Genomic DNA, 25,681 nt, shown 5'->3' with positions numbered 1-25,681 from the left:
AAAGGAAAGGTAGACGAGCCCAAGGATGGGGCTTGCCTAAGCATTAATGCCCAGATTAGCATGCTAAGAACTGGCTTGTCTGGAGAGACTTTGGGCAGAAAAAAAGTATAAATCACTTGAAAGCCAAGCTAGGATAACCCTCTTCCAAAAGACATGTTACTGACCTAATATCTCCATGCTCTCAATTACACAACTATTTCCTTAAGCTCTACATTTAAAAAAATTAAATTTATTTTAATTTAAAGTTCGTATAGCTAAGAGTGATTAAAAAAGGGGACTGGCAAACATAGGGTATTCTGCTTGCCAGCAAATAGAAATCTTAATATAGAGTACATAAAATATTTCAAGAGCCCAAATCAAGATCAGACATCGACAGGCGTTGGTAATCTCTTCTCCATTAAACCATAAGTGCTTTATCAGGAGTTGTAAGTAGGAGCCGTTGTTGGGGACACGAACCTCCAGTTGGCAAGTCATGGTGGTCATGGTGGGATTTGCTTGCCTAAACACAGGTATCTAGTGTTGTTAGGATTATCCAAAGCCATCCCACATGGCCCTCAGCTGCTCTTCTGGAAGGTTTGAGTTTCTTGTAGGTCTTATGTCATATCTACCAGTTTCATGCAACTGTCTTATATTCTTTAGAGTACTTAAAACAACACTTTTTTTCTTTTTTAATGAACTGAATCTCACCTTCTATGGTTTGTCAGTAATACAGAGAATATGAGAAATTCAAGGGCATCCTCAGAATTTTGGCATTCTCTTGGCTGTGCATCACGGATAAATTTTCCGGGAAGATACAATCAACCAAAAGCTATAGTGTTGCATCTAGAAATGACATTGCTTGTAAAGATTCTGCTCTTTGATAATCCTTATTTACCATTGCATTTTCAGCTCTGCTAGTGAGAGAGTTTTAATCCACTTAAAGTGTGCTCTATTCATTCATTTTTTTAAATCAAGATGTCTTGTGGTCATAAATCTAATGCCTAGGAGAAATCCAACAAATCCTCTGTATCAACAAAGTTACTTTTATCAACCACACTTGTAATCTTGTCAAAAAAGATTAAAGGTTTCTTTGACAAAGCTTACTTTCCACAAAACTAAGTTGCCTGATATTAATTATATTTTTATGTTCTAATGCCTCATTGATAAAGTCTTGAATTAATTGTTCCATTATCTTACCCAGCAGTGACGTCAGCCTAACTGGTCTACTGTTCCCTAGTTTATCTCCTTTCTCTCTCTGAACATATAGAAAATGTATTTGCAGCCCTCCAGCTATTTAAAATTCTTTTTTTTTCAATAAGTATTAGATAAGTAATAAGTAAGCTGTCTACAGAACTCCTAGGTTTCTTTACAATTCTTGAAAAAATTATTTTAGCCTGTTGATTTCCAAAGGCTTATTTTCAACACATGTTGCTTACCAGCTACCTTTGTTGTAGAGCATAATTGTTTATCTGCATCATTGCATAAACCATGTAAATGTCCTTGCTTCAGTCTAGACCTTCCTGGGCAAGAGCAAATATCAGCACCAAGAAAAATAGTTTCTGAATGTGCAAGCTGGATGTAATTCTGTAGCTTCTTATGGGTAGACACAAGGTATTCTTTTTTTTCTGCTGTAGTCTTTCAAGTTATCATTGCTTCTGAAAACTTTCACAAGAGTGACAGTACCATGAGCAGGCAATGGGCTGCACCAGAATATATTGTGCTATCTTATACCTAAGACATTGCACTAAAAATTTAAAATCCTGGGTTCCATTCATGTCTCTCTCAAAGACATCAAAAACATCATTACATCAGACCACTTCATCTCTTTGTGCTTATTTCTTCACATCTTTTTTACCAGGTATATATTCAAATTGTAAATTATTTGAAACAGGGTTTATCTCATGTGCAATCAGTAATACCTCCAGAGCTCATATTAAAATGTGGTACCACCATACAAATAATCAATAATATTAATGACAGACTCATAGGAAAGTCTGATGGTGGTATAACTCAGATGAACTCTCTTAGATCTTCACAGCTTTAATCTTATCAGGCAGCCCATAAAACACCACAGTCAGTTGGTTACAACAAACATGCACTTCAGCTGCTTGTTTGAAATTCTCATAAAAAACTAAAGTAGACACGATCCTTAATGCCTGCAATTGGTTGTGGCAATGATTTCTTCCTTCCAATAGTAACCTAAATATACAATGTTTTACAAAGCTCAACCACATCTGTAATTTATTATTTTAATTTTCTCTTCCCCTCTTTCTCACCCTATCTCATGGATAGCTTTTTTCCTTCTCTCTCCATCTCCAGTGACTAAATGTGAAATTTTATGTATAAATTATATACAACAGAAATAAGAATTGTGTATACAGATTTCCAGTTAACAACTCATCTACCACAAATCCTTTGCACCCAGCATCCCAGCAGCACACTTCCATTCTCCCTGTACTACCTCTTGGTGCTGAAACACACACTTCACTCAGAACATCTATTAATAAGTCTCTGCATCTGAACACACAGCTCAGCAGCAAGCATTTTTAAATAAAAACTTACTACCTTTGTGCAGGCAGCAAGACTGGTGTGTGCATGGGAAAATCACAAGAGGCAGAAATGAAGGGGTGAGTAAGATGAGTGTGAAGGGCCGATGCAGAGATGATGAGGGAGGCACTGTACAGCCACAGACTCAGTCCTCAGGACAGGCACAATGCACAAGATGGCTGCAAGGGAATTTTAGACCTAAAACCCTCTGAAAAAAAGTGGGACTCCATAAGTTAACTGCAAAGGTAGAGCTAGCCTCCTCCAGTGTCCTCAAAAGCTTTTCTTCTGTCTTCCCTCTTCTAGCTCCTTGGCTTTAGCTACATTGGCTTCAGCTCAGTAACTTGAAGGACCCAGCAGGCTACAGGAAAAGGTGGTGTTTTCAGGGCAGAGAATGCTTCCATGCCAAGTTACATGCTGAGAGGATGTCACGAGTCTGAAAACTAGTCAGTGAAAAATTATTCGTTTTGAGGAGCTACTGATATCAATGTGATTCCTTAGGTAGCTCAAATGTTCACCATTGTCATGGCTGTACTATCCAGACTATGACAGAGACATTGTAGTGCCCTGTTATTCAAGTTAAGGACTTGTTTAGTATATAATTGATCACATATAGTAAAAATGTTTGTTTAGATAAATAAAAGTGTCAGGCTCCATATCCCTGTAGCATCTAGCTAGCCCAGTCACTTCTATGAGTTCACTCAATACCTATTTCTGAGGGCACTTGATTATATCAGCGCTAAACTTCTGGTAACTTGTTAATGCCCTCAATCTTAATATGTAAAAGTACCATCCTCTGTCTTGCACAAAGTCTGCCGAGAATATTCACTTTTAGCTATAGCAACCCTGGTAGTGTTTTTGCCATGTGAACAGAGATACACCGGTTACAAGGGCTCAGACTTATTAGATTAGAATGTATTTTAATGACAGACTAATTTGCTATTATAATTAGGTAACTTTTTTCAGGAATTTTTAAAACATATCTATTAGAGGCAGAGCCAAGCCAAAAATCAGAAGCCATAACTGTGGGGAAAATACTGGTGTTTGGGGTTCAATTGTGAAGCAGTAACAACAAATTCTTAGAGAATTCCCCAAAACAAGAGTAAAACAGACCCAAAGACAAAGTGCTATTTGGATGAATAAACCCCAAAACAGTAACAACACCTTAATAAGAATGATTGAAAACGGAATGAAAACAAAAAGAAAGATCCCTCCACTGACCAAAGCATGAGATAACATTGATATGGACTGTCTTCATGGACCTTCAAACCTCTCCTTTTATGGATAATATGGTGCTTGGAAACAGCTGGAATTAAATGTTGCAGCTTACCAGAAGAACCAAATACACGAACAGAAGTAGGCTGACAGTTCCCATGCTGAACAAGTTGCAGGACCCTAACATGTAGGTTATATGGGGCAAATTAAGCGTATTAGTCAGGTTGGGGCACTGGACAGGGCATAGTGGGAGCTAGAAAGAAACTAAGATTATCTATGCTGACTTCCGAGCCCGCTTAGCCTAGTATTCTGTCTTCAGCAGCAGTCGCTACTGGACACCTAGGAAGAGTAACAAGAGGACGACCAAGTACAACAGCTTCTACTCAAATACTTCTCCAAGCATTTATTGACCATTTTGTGGTTTAATTTACTCCCAATGAATCTCTTTACCAGGTGCTTCTCCCATCTTACTGTGAGCTCATGTATAGTGCTTGCAACTACAACATCTTTTGGGAAGGAGTCCCACAGGTCTGCTGCATGAAGAAGTATGGACTATGGAAAAGGACTTATTCATGGCATTGCACCAGCAATATCCACAGGCATGTCTTCAGAGCACCATTTGTCAAGGAAGAGGTGATCTGATCTTCCACAGCCATGGAGAAATTTGTAAAACTGGCATTAAATCTCTGATTGTAAGAGATACTGATTGTAATGAGTGTATTTAGCATAAGTAATAAATATGTACTCACATCAACCTTACTAAGGGTACATAACAGTAGCAAGGGTAACAACCCCAGTAACTGCATACTTTAGAGATTAAAACAGATTTATTCCTCACTTGTCTTTGACATTTGAAAAACTCAGCAATCTATAAGGCCTGAAATAAAATATCTTGCAAATCAACTGGGGCATCCTCAGTAATCAGGAATGACTCTCAGCAAATTCATTTCTCCTTTGCTAAGTGAATTGCACTGTTCCATTTCTAAAGTCAGTGATCTCAGCCAAGAGAAGGCTAATTGCTAGTAGCAACCACCTGAGATAAGACATATACACCAACAAGTAACCCAGTGTGTAACAAATAGGCAAAGCAAGAGAGAATCCAGGCAACATTCAGTCATCAGATCCTACGGATCCTCTGTCTGCAAAATATCAAATTGTATTGCCTTTCCTTTGGCAGCAGAGTCTTAGACAGGTCGAATGTTGTATGGCCATAACATGGTGACAATGACTATATGACTTTTCATCTAAGTTGACAAGGAAGGCTAATGCAAACGTTTCTGGCAATACCAGCAAAGTCTGAAGGCAGAACAAGAGATTTTCAGTTAGTTCCTTGCAAATGGTCTTAGTCTCAGCTGGCACTGTGACCATATGAAGATAACAACTTATTCCAGTTATAGAAATGTTGTCCTAAAGCAATGTTGTCCTATAACAGTTAGACTTCCACTTAATCTCTTCCTAAAACTAGCAGTTTGGCACCAGTTAGTGAAAGCAGAATCACATATAGCAGATTGTTTCTGCAAAAAAATATGCACTGCTCCTGATTTTGCATTTGAAATCTCTTTCCTCTCATCACATAAATTTGATTGAAAACTGAGTTTTATGAATATATGTATATAATTTCTTTAAATCTGTCAAAGGAAATTGACAGTGGAGGGTTGGAGAAACTGTTAGGTAGACACTGGGCAACAGAGACTGATAAAGAACAGTTCTGGGAATTATGTTGTTTGTTCTTGATATTAAAAAGACTGATTCAATTTAAAGGAAATGATTTTACACCATTTTCACAAAAAAGGGTTTTTGGAGCAACATCAAGTTGTACCTGCTTTTATGTTTAGACACTGTGTCTGTCAGTGTTCACTCCTAAGTCTTCATTTGGGGTCCTTCACTTCCAAACACCTTGAGAGTTTCTTAGCTCTGCACTGGTCTGGTGATCCTCATCCCCTAAAAGAGCTCTTTGCTGTGTAGATTTATTTTGCCCATCCTTTCTACATATGTTTAACTTTAGCCAGTTAACCATCATTGGCAATTTTCTTTGCAATAGGGGATGCCCTTCAATCCTAGCTTGTTGCCTTTAAAATATAACTTTGTGTGCTTTTTAGCTGTGTGTTCTATATCTTAGTTTCCATCTCCTTTCCTGTCAACAGCTTTCTAATAGCCCTGTGGCATCTCACATGTAAAAGTAATAATAATAAGATGTATAACATTTGTGAGGCTTCCCAATGGAAAGAAAGAGCCTCATTCTTGTACTGTGGAGTTTCCATCAGGGTTTGTATTTCTTAGCTCAGGAAATGTTACCCTGTAGACCTCAGTCAAATTGCCCCAAAATTTATAGCATTCTGTGGTAGTGAAGAGAAGAATACTTGTAAAAATTTTAGCATTAAAAGGCATTTTGATTTCTTATAATGGGTACCTATTTAATGATATGAATGAATAGGTGAACAGACGCATGCATAGATAGTAGATGTGTATGGGATGGATGAAGGGATAGCTAAGGGAATGATATGAAAAGATGGATGAATAGATAGAGGGAAATATGATACCATACATACTGAAAAAAGTGATGACTACATAACTTTCTGAGAAAAAACTTGGAAGTTTTTCACAGAGCAATCTGAACTTCTGCCCTTTGTGTCAGTTTAAACAACAAAAACAAAATAAGAAAAGGAAATATCTCAATTACAGGCCACAGAAGCTTTAAAGAAAATATGCTGATTTCAGTAAAAGAAGCTGAAATACTTCCCCATGTGGAGGCGGACTTTGGCATGAATCCATGAAGCTATGGGTATAGAGTAATTGCCAGTAAACTTTGCACCACCATAGAAAGATAAAATAAAATGTACTTTGAGCATTTAAAAATGTATTTCTCTTCTCATGTTTTATGTTTAAAGAGGATGCTGACAGGTACTGAGCGTCACAGAAAAAAGCCTTAGCAGCACAGTCAGTGCTAAGTGGTTGTGTGTTTCATTTGCAGTATCTTCCTGTTCTTTTTTCCTCTTTTGCAATAGGGTAAATTGATTATCAGCCTTGTTTCAATGAGATCCATCTTTCCCTGTGAAATCATGATGGTGTTTTATGCCATGATTATAAAACACATTTTTTTTATGCAAGTGTGGAGTTCTCTCTCTCCTCCAGCAAGGCTTTCAATTTTTACTTTAATGACATATGTCTTGTTATTCCTGGGGTGAAGAAAAATCAATCCTAATTTTAGCCCAGGCATGCTGGAATCAGAGATGAAAAATATCAATTTTGTCCAGCCTGGGCTTGTGAATTCCCCTGAAAATTTGCTAACTTACGTACTTTCTGTCGTAATTTTTTAGAGTAAAATTTCAGCCTCCTGCACTGAGTTACATACTTAAAAATGATTAAATTGGTTCGTCTTTATACTGATCGTTATATCTACTACCCTTCTAGAAACCTAATTGGAAAAGTAGCTTTAATGTTTCCCCAGAAGGAGATATGCTGTGCAAGTTGGATGTGAGCCACTCTGCAGTACTATGCTTAACTGCTCAGGATAGCTCCCTGAGACAGATGCCTTTTGTGAATGTAGATACAGCTTGTATGGAAAATAAATGGTCCTCAGGGGTGTTATGGCAGAGCATGACCTTTCAGCAGATGACACATTTTTATAACTAAGGTCTGGGTCACCTAGGAGTAGGGAAACTCAGCTATTCCTTCTGTTGAGAACTGCTAAAGCTCCATCACTAGGGAGCCCCTCCGTGGCAGCATAAGTGAAGGTCAGATTTTCTGATTTTCTTATTGTGTCAGCTCTGGGACAAGGTCTTAGCTATGTACTTGTACCACTGAATTTTCAGTGACAGGCCAGCCATATTTGTAGGTCCTATGTAAATACAGACAATAGAAAGTTGAAAGAAATTTGCAGAAGCTACAGTGTATATTAAAATGTTAATAGCATGAGAAAATAGTTTGGGTAAGATAAGAGTGAAAAATATATATGATCTTTATAAAACCTGATGTAATGAAACATGACTGGGTGGGACCCTAGGGCTGGAATAAACTGGATTCCACAGTTTAAACTACATTATGTCAGAGTGAAGATATGGAAAATAGAGAAAGTAATGCAGTAATAAAAGTGTTTTGGAAAGGGAGACAGGATGAACCAACACAGCCATTTCCCCCACATGAATCTCCTGCAACAAATATCTTTGAATATGTTTTGTTTATTTCAAGCTTGTTTAAATTTTGAAAAAGTTTGTGGGTTTTTTTTTTTTTTTTTTTTTTTTCCTAACGAGTGGAATATGTAAATAATCCCCAAAAAGAAGAAATGATCATTAACTAAAGCACATATGGAGAGTTGGTATTACAATGTGATCTGAGTGCTTGCCTTCCCTCAAGCCTCTTTACAATCCACACATAGATTTCTCTCTCATGCACACTCAGATATGCATGATACTGCTTGGATGTTTCAGGGGCGGATACAGCACCAATCTACCAGCGGAGAAGGAAATGCAGAGAGGTCTGCTGTCACATGGGATGAGAACGCATGCTGTAGAGTGAGAACATGAGCCCTGCTCACCAGAGCTGAACCCTAACCAGCACAATGGTCCCTTCCACCTCCCTGCTCCTTCTGCTTCACCCTGTAAACCTATGCCTTTGTGATCACAGATGTGTTGTATTTAAGATAGGTCTGCTTATAGGCATGACTGTGTTTATTTGCTGCCAGGGAAAATTTCCTGCCATGGAAAGGATTTAAATGCTGTTAGCTTGTGCTGGCCTACAGCCGGTGATGAGCTGCATCAATCAGTTTCAATAACATTCTGGAATTGAATGCATGGATTTCAGCATGCTGGGCCAGCATTAGTGTGTTTGTACTCCCGTGAAAGAGGCCTTTCCATTTTATTGACTGGGAAACTGAGTCAAAAGATATCAGAAGCCTGCTTCTGTTGCCATGGAAGCAAAATTCCTTTTTTTTTAACAGCCACAGAGAATGAAAGGCTAAGTGAGAACACGATACATCTCAGTAGAAATGCCAAATCTGTTGGCTCCCAAGCTTTCACAATTCAGACCAACCTTTTTCATACCCTGATAGATATCAATGATCTGTTATGATCAACACTTTCTGTCACTGCTGTGCATCTGCGATACTTCAGAAGAAAGTGACTCTTTTATCTGTAATGAACCGATATAGATTTACAGTGCTGTATACTCAAGGAAATGTTCTTCTCTAGTGAACAGAGTTTACCCCGAAACATAAATTTTGGTTATCTTAGCATGTACAACTACAGGTGTTATTTTGTATGTATTACTAGTATTATATGTATTACTATTACTACTATTACTATGTATTGGATGTGTGTTAGATTACTATTATTTGGCCTGAAAGGTCAGACAACACTCTGTGGCAACAAATATGCCTCTCTCAGATTAGCAATACTGTTCTTTAATGTCTTGAAATCACACATTTTTCATAAATTATAGGTAAAATTAAAGGAATGAGAAGCTGTCACCATGTAGTCTCTCTCTTGATCAACAAGTTGCCTTCTTGACTTAGAAGGACTCAGGTGTGTCACAGCAGATGAAACTCTGCTCTTTTTCCTCTGTATTCTGGGTATGGTGCCTTTACTGCACATCCAGCTGTTTGAACACAGAGGACTGATGTTCTCCTGGGGCCAATTACACAGCCCAGCTGTCTGCTGTCACTTCAGGGTTGCCAAGGAGCCTAGCCAGCGACAAATGTGGCTGGGCCCTGCTGTAATGAGTGTCTCTGCTTCAGCAGAGGGCTCCTGGCAATTCCCTAAGTGTAGATTTGAATGCCTAAGAGCACCGGTTGTTGTGCTCTTGTAATAATTTCTGGTTGCCTACTGAAACTCATGTTTGGCCACTCCGCACTGGCAGCCATAGCTGCTGATACAACCAGGCCGGTTTTTCTTCTGCTGTGCTGTGTGTGTGAGCCTTACTGCAAGTTCAGAAATGTGCATATGAATAGGCTAATGGGGGCTCTATCGAAATCCTGGGCAATTCTGAAGCCCTGGACCTTCAGTCTCTGCTCCAAATGTTGAGATCTTGCAGTATGGTGCTTAAATCAGCTGCTCAACACTGATGGCCTGAGCCTCAGCTTGTATGTGGTGATCATCCCCACCACACTCCCTATGTGAGTGGCTGAGAGATAGGAATAATAAAGAAAGAGTGACAGAGGTAGAAGCTTAGTCACAGCTGTAATCTCTGGATGTGTGATCAAAAGTCAATTGCTCTTCCTATTGGTAAGAGACTCTAACAAAGTAATACAGAAAATCTGAATGAACATTTACTAGACTAGCCACTGGTAACAAAGAGATTTGGAACCATTGGAGAACCATCCCCACCTGAAAAGTATATGAACGGGAGGTGTACATTCCTGGAGAAGCTTCACCACCTGGGTAGACCCTCCCAAATCCTAAAACTGTGTTTTGCTGAAAGATCAGGGAGAGAGATGAGCAGTATTTCCTTTTTCCCCATTTCTCCAGCTGAGTACACAGGACCATGAGCTACAAGTTCTCACTAAATCACAGGCAGGTTTTTTTATTATTTAATTATCCCTTTGAGTGCTGAGGGAGGGAGGAGAGTGGGGAGAAAGGCAAGGAAAATGATATGCTGAAAAACATCTATTTAATTGTGGGAGGAAATTCTTGAAAATTAACAGGTAGTCTTGAAACTGGTTGATTTTGAGAAAATGACCTTGCCACCTTGGAGATGTTTCTCAGCTAAATTTCACATTGTTTCAGGACATGGCGAAACATGTTTATGATACAGGTAACGCTTTTTGAAAAGTATATTAAACTTTAAGTCTATCTTTAACCATTACATAGCAAGCTGAGACACAATAGAAGAGCTATAACATGTTTGCTTAAGGAGATTTTCTTGTGTAGTTTCCACAGAATCCTGTTAGGCAGAAGATTTAGGTTTGATTTGGTACTTCTCATGTTAATTATGGCAATGACAGCATAAATCACTGAATAAGAAATTAAGAGTGATATGCATGCTCATATTTGAAGCACAAAGAAGTTATTTCCATGTGCATAAGCCTTCACCCACGTTTTCATTTTTTTTCCATGCATTCTTCACGCATAGCTACTAGGCTATTCAAGTTTGTTCCTAGCGTGATTGAAAACAAGAAGTCTGTGGTTCATAAGGTGCAATGGAACAGTCAACTTTTTTTTTTTTTTTTTTTAAGTCATTTCTCTTAGCACTATGAGAAAGAAGAGTATAGAGTGCCCCTCTGAGAATATGGGAATTATATGTATCAGTACTCATAAAATACAGCAATTATTTTCCCAATGAAGAAAAAAAGTGCTAGTAAAAAAAAGGTTCTTCACTTAAAAACTATCAGAGAATTTTTAAGGTATTCTATCTCAGTTTCCATACAGTCATAAATTAGGGCCATGAATATCATTAGATGTTAGATTGGATGTTGACTGAAGGTTGTCGATATGCAGGGGGTGGGTGTTGTTATTTCTTCAGAACTGAAAGCTGTTACAGCTCTAGTGATGAGAGATGAGAGCAGGATTAAAAAGAGAAGGCAGAGAGAGAAAGAAAAAAAGACAAGGCCAACCAAAATGCAATGTTTTGAAACTGGAAGGAATACTGTCTTTCAAATCATGAATATTTCACCTGATCTATTTAGCCCATATTCCCATTTTTAATGTGCAAATCAATAGTGAAGTAGTCTCAGGTTTGATGTTACTTGTAGATAACCTACCAACACTAAAAAAACAGTGTTCAAGTTGTTTTAGAAGCTCCTAGGCTTCTGGATCTTTTCACCACTAACTCTCCACTGCCAGAATATGCATCTAGAATGAAGAAGATTGTCTCTTAATATGCAGAGCAGGCAAACAATTAAACTCACTGAATATTATCTCACATATAACCATTGGCCTGTGGAATGTGGTTCAGGAAGCACTGTCCTGAAAAATGCTTGCACTATGAAAAATGCTCTGTTAGGCTGCCTATGCAATGTCATAGTTAGATGACCACCTGATTATCTATGGACTATTTCCTCAAGTATTTCATTATCTGTATGAAATGCTGACATTTTCTGCTAACTGAAAAATGCTTCCAGCTTTTACAAAAGTAATCTCGGTTGCCTGTGAATGAATTCAGTTTTGTGAAAAACAAGTACAACCCTCTGCCAAGCTGTGGTCCAGAATAGGTAATGAACCATGTCAGTGACACAGTAAGACACACAACTTCAGAACTTGAATGACTGGTGCTTTGTAAGTTAGCATGATTTAATACCAGTATCATATCAATAGGTACATGGATAAGAACAGAATTTTTGCAGGATAAGCTCAGATTTATGTCTGGATAAATACCCTACATTTGTGATGTCTGATTCTACACATTCATACACCTAGCATAAAATAAAGAGTCACTTCAATAATATGGATAGAAATTTATATGTGGAGATCCCAATTATTTACCTAGAATAAGACTAGTATGTTCTCATTTCACTTACCCTATCTTACTGTGCTTTGCTGTACATTAAACAAGTACCAGGTACTTATTTGAAAATGTCATATCTGAAAAAGACCTAAACTGAATGTTCAGTAAGATCAGATTTGTCCCATTTAGTTTCTGATTCAAGTAGATATACCATGGAAGGAATCCTTCTTACAAGGATTATGCTTTTCCTAGTTTAGAGTAGAAACTAGAAGCTCTCACAGATTGGGAGTAATAGGATATTTCCGTACCTCTTTTTCTGTTACAGTGCTGATAATGTTGATGTAGTTTATTAGAACTTGAGTAGAAAAGTACCAAGACATATCATTAAAATCCCAAAGAAATCAATAAACACGTGCCTCAAATTTGGTGTAGATTTATGTGCTTTGCTGGACTGATGCTTTGCTGTACAAATGGAGTTTCTATCCATTTTGTACTTGCCATTAGTTGTGTTGTACTGGTCGAGGATTCCAGATTAGTGTCCATTGATTATGTTTGAAAATCACCATGATATTATGAAGAGAAAATGATAAGACATGGTAATAATTGTAATTAACAGCCTAATTTATCCTTGGGGTTACTTGATTTAAATTCAGAGGATTTACACAGACAGCAATGGAGTCCATTATTTCCTATTAGACACTCTCTGGCAGAGCTAGAATGTCATACAAACATTTAAAAACTCAAAAGAACAATATTATCACATGCCAGTTCCGTGTTCTAGAGACAATTAGGCCAATTACTCTGATTCTATTCTAATCTCTAACTAAGCACAATAAAAGCAAAAATACGTCATTAAAGACTTAGGAGTTAATTTAGGAAGTAGAAGTAAAAAGCAACCAGGCTCACAAGTCTTCCCCAGATTTACTGGCACATACCGCATGGGGGTGAACTGGAAGTGCAAGAACTCTGGGATCAATACTGCAAAGATTTGTAAAAGTGTATATTGAACTTGAAGGTAAAGGCCAACGGAAGTCCTCTCTGCATACACACAGATGTTTTTTGTGTATTATGTCTGTGTTTATATGAAATACATGTATACATACATACAAGTGTTATATCAGTGTATATTTTGTTTGTGTTCTTTTTCTTCCAGCATTTTACACCTTGCTGATCTACTCCAATATATTGGTAGATTCTGAGAGTGGAGGCTAGGGCAGAAAAAAAGCAAATTCATTACAGCGCTCTCTGATTTGTGTGCAGTTTCTTGTGGCTGTGAATACAGTTATCAAAACAAAAGATTGCCTGAATTCATGACACACATTGCTGCTGACCAGAGCAAAAACCAGCCCTGAGTAACTGTCAGCACTACTAAGCACAGGATGAGCTTCCTATCTAATCCATATCTATGGATGACTGGGAAAGATGTCAAAAGGTTTTGGTATCAAATATCTTCATTTAATTAAAACAAGGGGGGAGATGGAAGGTCTAACTAATAAGGTAGCTGCATCCTTGCTTCCAGCAAGCCCAGCTGCTCCCACAGACAAACATAAATTCCAAACCATTTTTTCATGAACAAAGTTTTCCTTTCCAGCTCCGCTGATGTAGAGGTTTCCACTTTCAAGCCCCTTGCTGTGTTGCAGAGCTTATTATTAGGTATTATTCATCTGTCCTCTATTTAATGATTGGATCTGTCCGTTGCTGCTTAGGAAGCAGAGATTCTAGCCAAACTTACTAAGGAAAAAATATGACGCAAGGAGACAAACATAACTATTTTGTGGAGTGTTTTTCCTGTGGGCTGCCAACTTCACCCTCACATCTTCTCAGATCAGGAATAATTTTCAATAAGAAAGGACAGGGCCAGTGCAGATCAAGCCTGAGACAGGGAGAACACAAAGTCACACTGTCCTCATCCTCTGTTTAGCTGGTTCTGAATGTTTCTCAAGATATGGGTGACTGCAAAGTACCATCTCATCAGAATTCCCACTAACACCCTTCATAATTTTTATTCTCACATTGCAAGGAGTTAAGTGAAAATAGAAATATTAGGCTCACAACAATGCAGGGGAATCAGTTCCAGCAACTGCTGCTTCCTGTCATAAAAAAAGAAAGCTGTTGTTGGTTGCACTGAGAAAGAAGAAAAAAGGAGAGAGACATAGACCCTTTGAAGGTCTCCATCTTCAAAAGTAGTACTTCCAGCTGTGTGGTTCATAGTGAATAAGAAAGCTCATTGCTTATGCAGATAATCTTGGTGCAGCTGTGTTGCCTTTTGTAGGACTTGGGCAAGCCTAGATTTTTGCTTCTGCAACAAGGATTGTCCTTTGTGGAAATGAAAAGGACAGGGCTGAGGTGCAAATAGTGGAAGAAGTGGCACTCTCAGTTGCTCACAACTGCTTTTAGGGGCTGGTTTCCTGAGATTCTGACAGGCCTTGGAAACAAGGTTGTGTTTCCTCCCTTACCTCTCTCCTTCCTGGGAAGCTTTCCAAAATACTCCCACAGTGCACCAGGGTGGCTTACAACATGAATGGCTAGAGAACTGAATGGCAATCCGAAACAGGAACCGGCATACTGTTGGCACATGCAGTGAAAAGATCTTCTTGCATAGCCGGACTAATTTGGCAATGCCCAACGAAAGTGAGAAAATCTCCCGCTGCTTGAACTGCCTATAATCTGTACCCTTAGTGATCCAGAAGTGCAGAGGTATAGTATTAGTAAGAGTAGAATCATGTCCTCAGTTTACATTTGAAACAGAGATAATCTCAGACTTTTGTCCCAGGGTAAAAGTATATTCATCTCACTAGACAAGATGACAGCGGCAATCAAAAGCAAATATGTGTTATGCTTTTGAGTGCCTAAAAAGTGCCTAGTTTTGTATAGCAGTCACAATGCCCTATCCAGACGCTTGCCAAGAGCAGAGTTGTACTAAATACCAAAGGCAAAACTAATCAGAGGTAACCTGCAGGCTTGAGAGAGTAAGTCACGGAGATCATTAGATTGCAGCCTTTGGGCTCACCCAGAGCTGCTGAGGCCAGGTGAGGCCATCCGTTTCAGGGCATTAATAAGGTTTTGTGGTCAACCACAGATCAATGAACATAGCCATGCTGATCATTGTTGGCTCATGCACCACCATTAATCTACCTTATTATTTATTTATTACATTATAAATTAAGTTAGAAGTGTAAATGCCTTGTACTCTGATATTGTGAAAAACTGTTCAGTTCTGGTCTTCTCATCTTGAAAGGATAAGTAGCAAATCTAGGAAATGATTGAAGAACAATAGGAATGACTGAAGGGATGGCATGGCTTCCTTGCCAAAAACTATGAACATTCTTGTGCCTGGAAAGAGTGAGAGAAACCCGCAGAACAGCCCCTCATCACCTTTGACAACACGTACCCATTCCTCAGTTCTAGTGAACGCCTAAGTACTTGGCTCATCATCTCTCATTTTAAGTGTATATTTGACAGAAACTTTCAATGAAGTTCAAATGGTCTAAAATGCCTTGCCATGAGGAGCTGCACAGACAAACCCAGACAAGAGCTCCTGTAAGTGGGAGGTAGATATAAAAGTATTTCTTTGCAGTTTTCAGCCAAGGGAGAGCTGGGTGCCTGCCACTTTGCAAACCCACAGATTTCTGAGCTTATCCTCTGATGAACAGACTTTTTCTTTAAATAGCGTGCTGCAAATTAACAGTTCTCAGAAAACTCCTTTGACAAGTCCCTGATAAAGTTTCTTTCTTAACCCTTGTGCTGAACACAGAGCAATTAATGGAGTGATGGAAAAGGGAGGGGCTGATACAATTAGTTCATCTATGGTTAATAACCTTGTGTGGCAAGGAGTGGGAGATAGCGTGCTTGTGGTGTGGGAACAATAGATAAATTTTGAGCTGAGAGGCATGTGGTTATAGATAATTTCTGTGTTTCAAGGCAATTTTCAAGATGTTTTTATTTTTTCCTGCCCTGAATTAAGGTAAATATCTGTGAAATGAAAATCAGGACAAACTCTTGTATTCATTTGTTTTACCTCCTTGTCACAATGAATTAATCTAAATGTTAAAACATAAAGGAACATTGAGTTACATAAGTCATAAAATTTCACATGCTTTGGCAATTTTATTTTCACTATTTTTTAAAAAAACTGAAACGCTTCGGAACTGACCTTTTCTGACAAGCAAGAAATGTCTGATTAATATACTACAATGCAGGAGAGGCTAAAAGTGCATGTGTATGAGGCAGGATCTCTATCAGTAAATCAGTGCAATTCCATTTCTATCAGTGAAGCAAGAGTGATTAATATCAGCTGCAAATCTGGCCCCTGGTTTCTAAAGTAGAACTTCCTTGTCGCAGATAGGTTGGAGATTGGCTCCGTGAACATATCCCCTCTGTCTCCTTATACTTGTCCTGCATCCACCTCTGCTATACATCTTTGTTCTGAACAGCGATAATCATGAACTTAATCACAAAAAACATAGAGGTGGCCGATTTGTCGCAATGTATTGCATTCATAACAATATGTTTCACTTTTTTTTTTTTTTTTAATCAAAAGGCCATTTAGCCTTTAAAAAATATTCTGTGGATCCTTTCCTGTCTGAGGAAGATCTGTGGAACATCTTGTGTTGTGTTGCCACAGTGATTTTTGTTTACAACTAAATACAAACTAGACTGAACTTTGTTCTTTTATTCCATTAGTTTCCCTTTGGTTTTTTTTGTTTTTTTTTTCTCACTTGTGTGACTGTGGATGAAAATGTCTTTGTTTTTTAATTTCCACTTTCCAATATTGTATCTTACAGACTAGCAGCCCATAACCTCTGAGACAACGTACTGATGTGTAATACTGCAGAGCTGTTATTCTTCAACTCTGAGAGCTGTATTTTCGGCATTATATCTCATATGATATCTCATAAAAATAAAACCCTCGAGTCCAAGGTCTTTTGCTGGTGCAGTTCCAGTGAGTTTTGGGGGATTTTACTGGTGTAAATTATAGTAGAAATCAGTTTCTAATTGGAGGAGAGATGCAACTCTATCAGTACCCAGAGGAATGCAAATAAATGATGAGCTGCCATCAAATAACGTGTACTGTCCAAAGTCTGAGTTGTGTCAATAAAATCTGTTCTTCAAAAGCTGTTTCCCTGATAATTCTGTTCCATGTTCAAACACATACATTATTAGTAGAAAAACACTGAGGGAATAACATTTGGTGTAAGAAGAAAATATTTTGGCAAATCCATACCTTTTTACAGAAGTGTCCTAGCATATTGGTTTTAACTAGTAAGAACAGAAGGGCTAGACTTTTAAAATGGCTGTTCTTCAATATAAAAATAGAAACTGAGGAGTTCTGAGAACTTGGGGAACTCTGTCCCTTGTTTTCCTTCTTACAAAGAAGCTGGCTGCATCCAGAGCTTTGGTTTGTTTAAGTGATGGATATAGAGCAGACTGTTCCTCACAACACTATTGCATTGTCTCAGCTCAGCCTCTAGGCTCTTTTGTGCTAGCTTCTGTGTTCATTAATATCTCCTACTGTGACAGTCACTCTTTATTGCCTATTTTCTACCACCTTCCACAATAGGAAGCTTTCTTCAGGTTATTTTCTGTGCCTTTTAAATGTGAGAGTTGGGATGGGGAAATTCAATTTGCAATAGGTGTATACTATTGTATACTAGGGAGTATACTAGGGAGTCCTAGGACAATCATAGCTAGCATTTGAAACACAATTTCTGATGGAGGAACCAGAAAAAATGGAAAATTCCACACACACTTTATTTAACAGCAGTTGTACTGTAGCTGCAGTTATCTTGAAAAGCACGTTAAAAAGCTAGGGACATGTAATTCTGGTCTTTCTTGTAAAGGGGCCTCTCTGTAATATCATGCCTATCTATTTCCCCAAGTCTCATCACAGCTCCAGTTTATTGAAAATAGCTTGCTCTCCAGCAGCATGACTAGATGTTCTGTATAAATTTTTGTTCTAGGACATTGATCTTCTATAGGGAGACAATCAGACAGAAACAGCACTTACTGCATTTTCTGATGGAAGTAGCAGAAAGCAAAGTGTTTGTCTTTACCACTGAAATCAGAGACTAAGAACAGGGCCTTTACTTGTTCTCCCTGTCCAATGTTGCAGTCATTAATAGTGAAGAGTACATCTTTCTTTTCTTTACTCTAAATGGATCATTCATTCAATACAATATATGGCAAATGCATAGCAAAGAAATGATTCTGAGATACACCTTTGTCAAAAGCTGCTTTAAAATATGTATCATTATGGTTCAAAAACCTTTACAACAGATCTGTGCAACCACGCTTATAAAAGAACATAGACAAAAGAACATCTCCAGCTCCAGGAAAGAAAGAACACAAGAATATAAAGAAAGGATGTTCTGGAAGGCAAGATGAAGTGATAGTGAAATTGGCCTTAAACCCAGGCTTCAGCTGCCCCTTTTACAACCATAAAGTTAGAGATTATAAGACTCAGCAAGTTCCAGCAGACTCCTCCACCAAACCTATTGCATCTTATCTTTCAAAGCACCATGGAGAAAAATGATAATCTGTTCCTGAAGTACCTTTACTTGAACAAAGAGGAGTTCAGAACATTAATTTACCAGAGTACTGAAGATAGTATAGAGAAATTTTAAGTGGTAACAAGTTTTGTTTCATTTAACAGAATAAACTTCTGTTCCTCTAACTCATCTCAGCGCATGAGACACTGCCTGAGCTCCTTCTGGTCCTTGTAGAACCTCCCCAATTGCCCAGTGGGCCAGATTATAAGAATGGACATAATCTAAGTAATTTTTACAACACAACTATTGTTTTATTCTTGCTTCTTATTCTTGCAGATATAATTCTGATATATATTTCATTATCTAAAAATTTAGAAGACATTAGAAGATCTTGTGAAGATCTTATTCTTTGAATGACAGACATGATAGATAGTAGATGATAGACAAATGTGAAACTGGTTTACTTTTCTGTTATGTACATAATCTCATATTTTTCTCTAAGGTTCTCACCTATCCAACACAAACAGGCTCTGCTTTTGAAGACTGAAGAGTTATTACAAAAGACTGTACAAACTGAACAATAAATTATCTAAAACACTGTACACACAATTGCAAAGCACCAGTGCCAGCTATTCTACAGCAAACTAACAAAAAGGTCAAAGATGTTAAAGATTCATCTCAATCTCACTTGAAATCTGTATCCTTTGTCTGCAGTGATTTCAGCTCTTTAACCGTAATTATGTGGCTTTTTACTTTTAAAGTGTTTCATTATTTTCTTTGTGTATATCACTTCGTATTGTATTAAACAGAGGAAAGCTGAGTTAAACAGTAGAACTATAGTGATTAGTTTTCATCTACAAATACTTATTCAGTGAGAAAAAATTCCTATTTCTCATCCTACTTGTAAAGATCTATTTATCTATCTATCTATCTGTCAATATATCTTCTTGTCCTTCTATCTCAATTTCAGCTTGAACAAAATTTTCATATCTGTCAAAAGGGAATATACCATTTGTTGGGAAAATGGCAAAAAAAATATTTTAATGAGACTCTTAAGATATTTGGGTTTTGGGAAACTTTTCTTTGTCCAGACAATTCGTTGAAGTCAATGTGAACTGGAGAATCATTTGGACACATCTTCAGTATTTATAAAATGAACATGTATTTAGTAATTTCACAATTCATCTGAAAAATATCACCCAACTCTAATACAAGAAAAAAATCACCTAACTCTAATAACAAGAAAAAAACATATATATCAGGATATTTCCATGGGCAGCCTCCTCAGTGGCCTGAAATTCGTGCCCCATGTTGGCCCATGACTCCATTTTCATATGATATTACAGCAGTCGTAACACATGTTTTTCCGAGGCTGGCTGCAGAAAACCAATAAAGCAAATGTGTCCTTTACATGCTAAAAGCATTCCAACTGAACCAACCACAGAGCATTCTCCATTCACCAGGGATTTTAATCATTAATTTTAAGTTAAGGCACGTGTATCTCTGTGGGAAAAAAAGAGAGTGAGAATGAAGCAAAGGGAGAGAGAAAAAAATATTGCCATAGAATTTTACCACATCAAAGCCTATGAAAAAAGTTACCTTGCTTAAGATTCCGTATTTTTTTCTTCCTTTTCTATTTCTAAAATTAGACACATCCATTTCAAAGGAGCCATCTGAACAATCCTAAGGAAAGCAAAAGAGACCAGACTTGATATTCTCAGAAGCTCACTCAACTTGAGAAAAAAAGTAATTTATCTTTTTTTCTCTCTCTTTCTGATTTGAGGAATTAAATAAAGCAAAATTAGACAAATGAAACTCCTATTGTGAAGCATAATAGGAAAAGTCATTGCTGCTTTTCTTTAAATGGTTCAAGGAGCTTGTTCTACCAGCATTTATCTGATTTTTTTAAATTTTATTTTTTGTATTTTTGTACTAATCAAATGGTTAAATGCATAATACAAGGCCAAGACTCAGCAGGCCACTTCCATTCAGAAAAACACTGAGATTTAAGCTCTGTTGTGTTATTGGTTTCTCTATTAGGAGTAAATTATCTCCTAAGCAGGAATCATGGAGCCCAATAACGGTTTTATTTTACAGATCTCCCACTGAAGTATAGAAATGGGATAACCACAGCCATCCTAAGGCAAAAGGAACAGTAAAGTAAATTCTTCTATGTGTTTCTGATGTGAGTAGATTTTAGTGTGTTTTTGTACCACTTTTGTACTCTGAAGGGTAAAAGCTGTGATAATTTCTTCATATTCACTCTTGCCACTCCTATTTCATTAAAGAATAACTTTCTCTGAATACTGCCATTGATTTCAGTGAGCAGCTAGTGGAATATAGAATAATACCCCAGCGGTGTCAAAGAAGAAGAACTGAACCCTCTACAAGGAGGTAACTTTTTCAAGTCATTCATACAGAAGAACAGAATGGAACATGATTGATAGCTGCTGTGGAAAGAAATACATAGATTGCATATTAGAAACCATTCCTAGCTGAGAGATGCCAGACTTCCACAGACACAGAGAGGGGAAGCAGGGAAGCTTTTTGCTAGGATTTTTTAAGAGCAGCTTGGTCAGACTTGTGGTGAATATAGTCTGTAAGGCCTATGGGAGGGAATAAAATGAGAATGCACAGAAAGTACCAAAAAGGCCTTTTTGTGATTGAATATTCACTGAGTAGGAAATTGGTTGGTTTAGCTGGCATTATGAAAAGTAGGAATCAATTATCTTTACTACCTAACTACAACTATAGTTATCAGCTAGCAATTTGTTGGATTCCTATTTGAAAAAAATCACATTAATTACCTCAGCTTCAGTGGTATTTCCACATCTCTTTCTTTCTTATACTACAAATTTTGTGGGTTGCTCATATTCAATGTTTTCTTCATTTGTCTTCCTCTTGGCCTTTTCGCTGCTCATATTAAGGAGAAAGTAATTTATTCTTCAGTGAACCGTTCAAAAATTTAAATGCTCCTTTTAAGTCAAATACTCCAAGCAATGCACTTCTGGCATGAATAATCTTCATCATCTGTGAATCCAGGGAGGTCTCTCCCTTTCTCTGTTACACATTTCTTAGAGTTGAACCATCAATTTTTTAAGATGATTGAATGAGCTGTGTAAGCAAATCAAAAGAATGTTCTTGGTTGTTCTCTCTCCCTGGTTTAAGATGCCAAACACCCTGTTTACTCTGTAGCTTAGAGTAGACATGTGCCTCATGCCCTCTCTAATCTAGATAATTTTAACTGTACTCCTCATTTAGCCTCTGAACTGCTTGTGCTGGTTCCTCCAGTTCTTTCTCCACTAAGGAAGATGGCTGCTGGGTTTGGAGACTATCAATGACTTTGATTGTTTTGTTGTGCCAATGTACAGTATTTCCTACTTATCCAAGATTAATTTAATATCTCCCATTAGCTCTCCAGTGATTTTAAACACAGATGAAGAATTTCACAATCCTCCACAAGCTATTATTAGTTGAAATAACTATCAGATTGCAATAACTTTCTGTCTTCTTCTTTTACTGGCTTAATAATGCATTAAAAACCACTAATCCCAATAATGACCACTGGGACACTTCTCTACGCATCATCTTTCAAGCTCAGAAACATATTCATTTTATTCATTCCTAGAATTTAACTTATTACTTATTTTTCAACTTTACTTACCCTCAGTCTATTGATACTACCTTTCGTTAAGGTCTGTACTGATATTTCCTCAACAGGAGACCATCCTGTTTGTTTGAAATACCCAGCAAAAGTAAAACTCATGGCAGTAGTAAAATACTATCATCCTTATTAGGATTACATTTTTTTGCTATGTTTAGCACTTTGAATTGTAAAATCACAAAATATTTTAAGAAGGAATAGTAAGTCCAATTCACAAAAGGGGAAATGGAGAGACAGATGAGCACCCTGCCTAAAACAGCGTCATGAGTTAGTGGCACGACTCATGTCTTCAAACTGTAGCACTCTGTCCACTGAAGAGGGCTGCCACTCTTGATGGTACATTGCCACTCTTTGTACTGCAGAACTTTGGCTGATTTGAGGTATAATTTCTCATGAATGTATATTATCATTTTGTAGTGGTGAATACCTGAGGCAGTGCAAAGGCATAGTGTCACATGGACAAAGAAAAGCCAACTGATGTCTTGGCTTAGAAGTCACTCAGCTCCTATTTTTGGTGGGGCTGAGCAGAAGACAGACAACAGGAACAGGAAGAGTTGAGAGGTGAGTCTTTAATAAAAAATCACAATGAAATATTTTTATTTCACTCTGGGTAATTTTTGATTGGTATGAATATGAAAGAGTGAAATTAACTGCGCAGTTAGAATAGATTTATAAATTAATAAATGACCTTTGAAAGCAAAATTGCAATTCAGACTAAACGAACATTTCCATTTTCTTTTGTTTCAGAGTGTTTCTCACAATGGAATCTTTTGCATAGAATAATTATGTATTCAAGCAAATCTGCATGTCTTCAGGAAAAAAATCAAGTGGAAAATGGATGAAAAAAAGAGAGGAAACAAGAAGTTATAGAAATGAAACACATTTAGCTGAATGCAACATTCATAAGATCCTGTCCCATCAGACAACTCATCAGGGCCATTTAGTATCCTACACACATATTTCTTATTGCCATGGCTGCAGAAGAGGTGAGTGGTGCTAATCATAGGCAATGTGGCATGTGGTAAGGCAGTTCTGATTCTGAGAGAGGGAAATTGTTTCTGCTCACAGAGATCAATGGATTTTCCCAGTGATGTATGACTAGACCCTTTATTTGATTCTCAGCTAAAGATTGTATTCCAAAATTCCTAATTAATTTTATAGGAAATTTTCTTTTCTTTTCTTTTCTTTTGCTTTTTTTCCCCCGGATGCTGATATTGGAGCTTTGGAACTGTGATAGGTTTCCTGGAAATGAGGATGATGGTCATTATTCTGGGAAGTGGCTAGAATCCATGTTGGCTGATAAGGAGAAAGAAGCACTCCAGTGGCTTTCAAAGCCTGACTGTGGAGATGGGAAGTACAAGATTTCTCCTTTATTTACTTTTTGCATTTTCGTGCAAATGAGTTACTGCTAGTTATACCAGCTAAAACAGAGCTTAGGCTGTCCTCTGAACTTGCTGAAGAAAAAGATACTTGTTGTCATCTGGAACGCTTGGGAGATATAGCTGCCCAGCAAAAAAAGGGTAGTATAAACCTGATAATACATGCGTGCTGTTGTGATCTAGCAAATATGAGCAATATGTTACGATCTAGCAGTATGTTATGATCTAGCAAATACTGCATCAACAGGCAGCATTTGAATTCTCTGGGGGCTTCTTCTGGTCACTGTGTTATAACTTGTACTGATTTATCTTTGTGTTGACTTAATCTGATGTCCCTTCTGATGCTGGGAACCAGGATTTGTGCAGCATCTGAACAAGCCTCCATTGCATGCTGTGGAAATCCTGTCTGTGAAAAGATTACACTATTTTTCAGTCTTTTGAACTCTTACAGGATTTTCTTGGAAGAAAACAGTTCTATTCATCAAACAGTTCTATTCATCTGTCAAATAAAGAGAACATTCATATGAGAAGACGTTACTGCACTTTCATGTAAAGACAAGGACATGTGGATAGTGTAAGTGCTGATGGCAAGTGGCAGCTGCCTATAAAGTCCTTCATTTCCATCAGTTGGCTAAGTTTACTGTGCAGCCAAGCAATGTGTGCAGCACAGCACATGACTGAAGGTAATGGTACATGTACAGGATAGCACAACATAGCACAGCACAGGCTTGCACCTACTCAGGCTGACTGTTATGTGGATCATTAACTCCTTGATGTACAATAGCTTCCCAGTTAGGATCACTACAGATATAGAGTTACTCTTTAATCCAGATTTCCACGTTTATCTGAATTTTAACAGAGGCAATACAAGCAGATTAAGACAAAGGTATCATGGAAAATAGTCCAGAAGCAGCACAGTAATGGAAGCTACAGCTCAGAAATCAGGAGTGCTGTCATGTTCCCTGGGATCTGCTCTCAGCACGAACCTCCTGTAGTTTTTGGTTGACATTTGTGGTGTCGTCTCTTTACATGTTAAACCTAACTCACATTGAATCTCTTTATTATTTATTGAAGCTTTGAAAGGAGGATGTCATAAAATTTTGAAATGGAATTTCTCTCTTAACAGATTTTGCAGTAACTGTAAACTTTCTCTTTCTTTTCCCTCCCCCCTTTTCTTTTGCAAAAACACTCAATGGTCTGTTAATTTGGTATTGGTCACAGAACATGGTATTTTATTTAGGTTTATCCATGCTGAATGTTGAATTGCGAGTGTTCAGATGTGGTCAGTATATTTGTGTGAATACAGGGGCAGACACTTCTTGTTTCTGTAGAGCTGTGCTTGGTGTTTATCGAGGCTTCCTGCAGTCACTTGCGATTAAAAGTCAGTCATAATGAGCTTGTGTTTTACAGAAAGGAGAACACTGTCTTGAATGTGCAAGGCTTTTTATGAGATTACATTTTCTATAAGATGAAAGTGAGTAGGAAGAGCATTCTTGCCACGCTACTGATTTGAACTGGTGCCTAGTAACATATCAGAAATATTAAGGCCTCAAGGTAGTAGTAGGGTACCTACCACCTATAGCTGGGGTAATGCCTGGTGTATGCTAGTGACATCTGGTAGGCATACAGTTCGCATAAGGTAGCTCTTAAATTCAGAAAAGAGATGCATGCTGAAGCCTACTTTGAAATCTCTCCTTTTCTGAGGAACTGTGACATTAATATGACCATTACTGGTAAAACTACAGGTCCTGCAACCAGAAACCTGAGGAAATAAGTGAGTGTATGCAGAGTTACAAGTCAGGACAGAAGTGGGGGTTAAAATAGCTGGAGGAGAATGACCTGGTCAGGAATGAGGAGATTACTCTAACACTGTAACTATACAGAGTCCTACTGAAAATCAATTAGAGGCCGCACTTTTCTGAGCACTGACAGTGCTTCCAATCGGAGCTTGCAGTTCCAGGCACAGTTTTAGCCTGAGGGAAATAGGTAGTATTTTAGCAAGGAACGCAGCTAAAGCCCGTCAGAAACCCTATGTT

The sequence above is a fragment of the Rhea pennata genome, chromosome 3 (genome assembly GCF_028389875.1).
Source record: "Rhea pennata isolate bPtePen1 chromosome 3, bPtePen1.pri, whole genome shotgun sequence".
Taxonomy (NCBI): domain Eukaryota; kingdom Metazoa; phylum Chordata; class Aves; order Rheiformes; family Rheidae; genus Rhea; species Rhea pennata.
The sequence above is the reverse complement of the archived record's forward strand: the minus strand, read 5'-3'. Positions refer to the sequence as shown.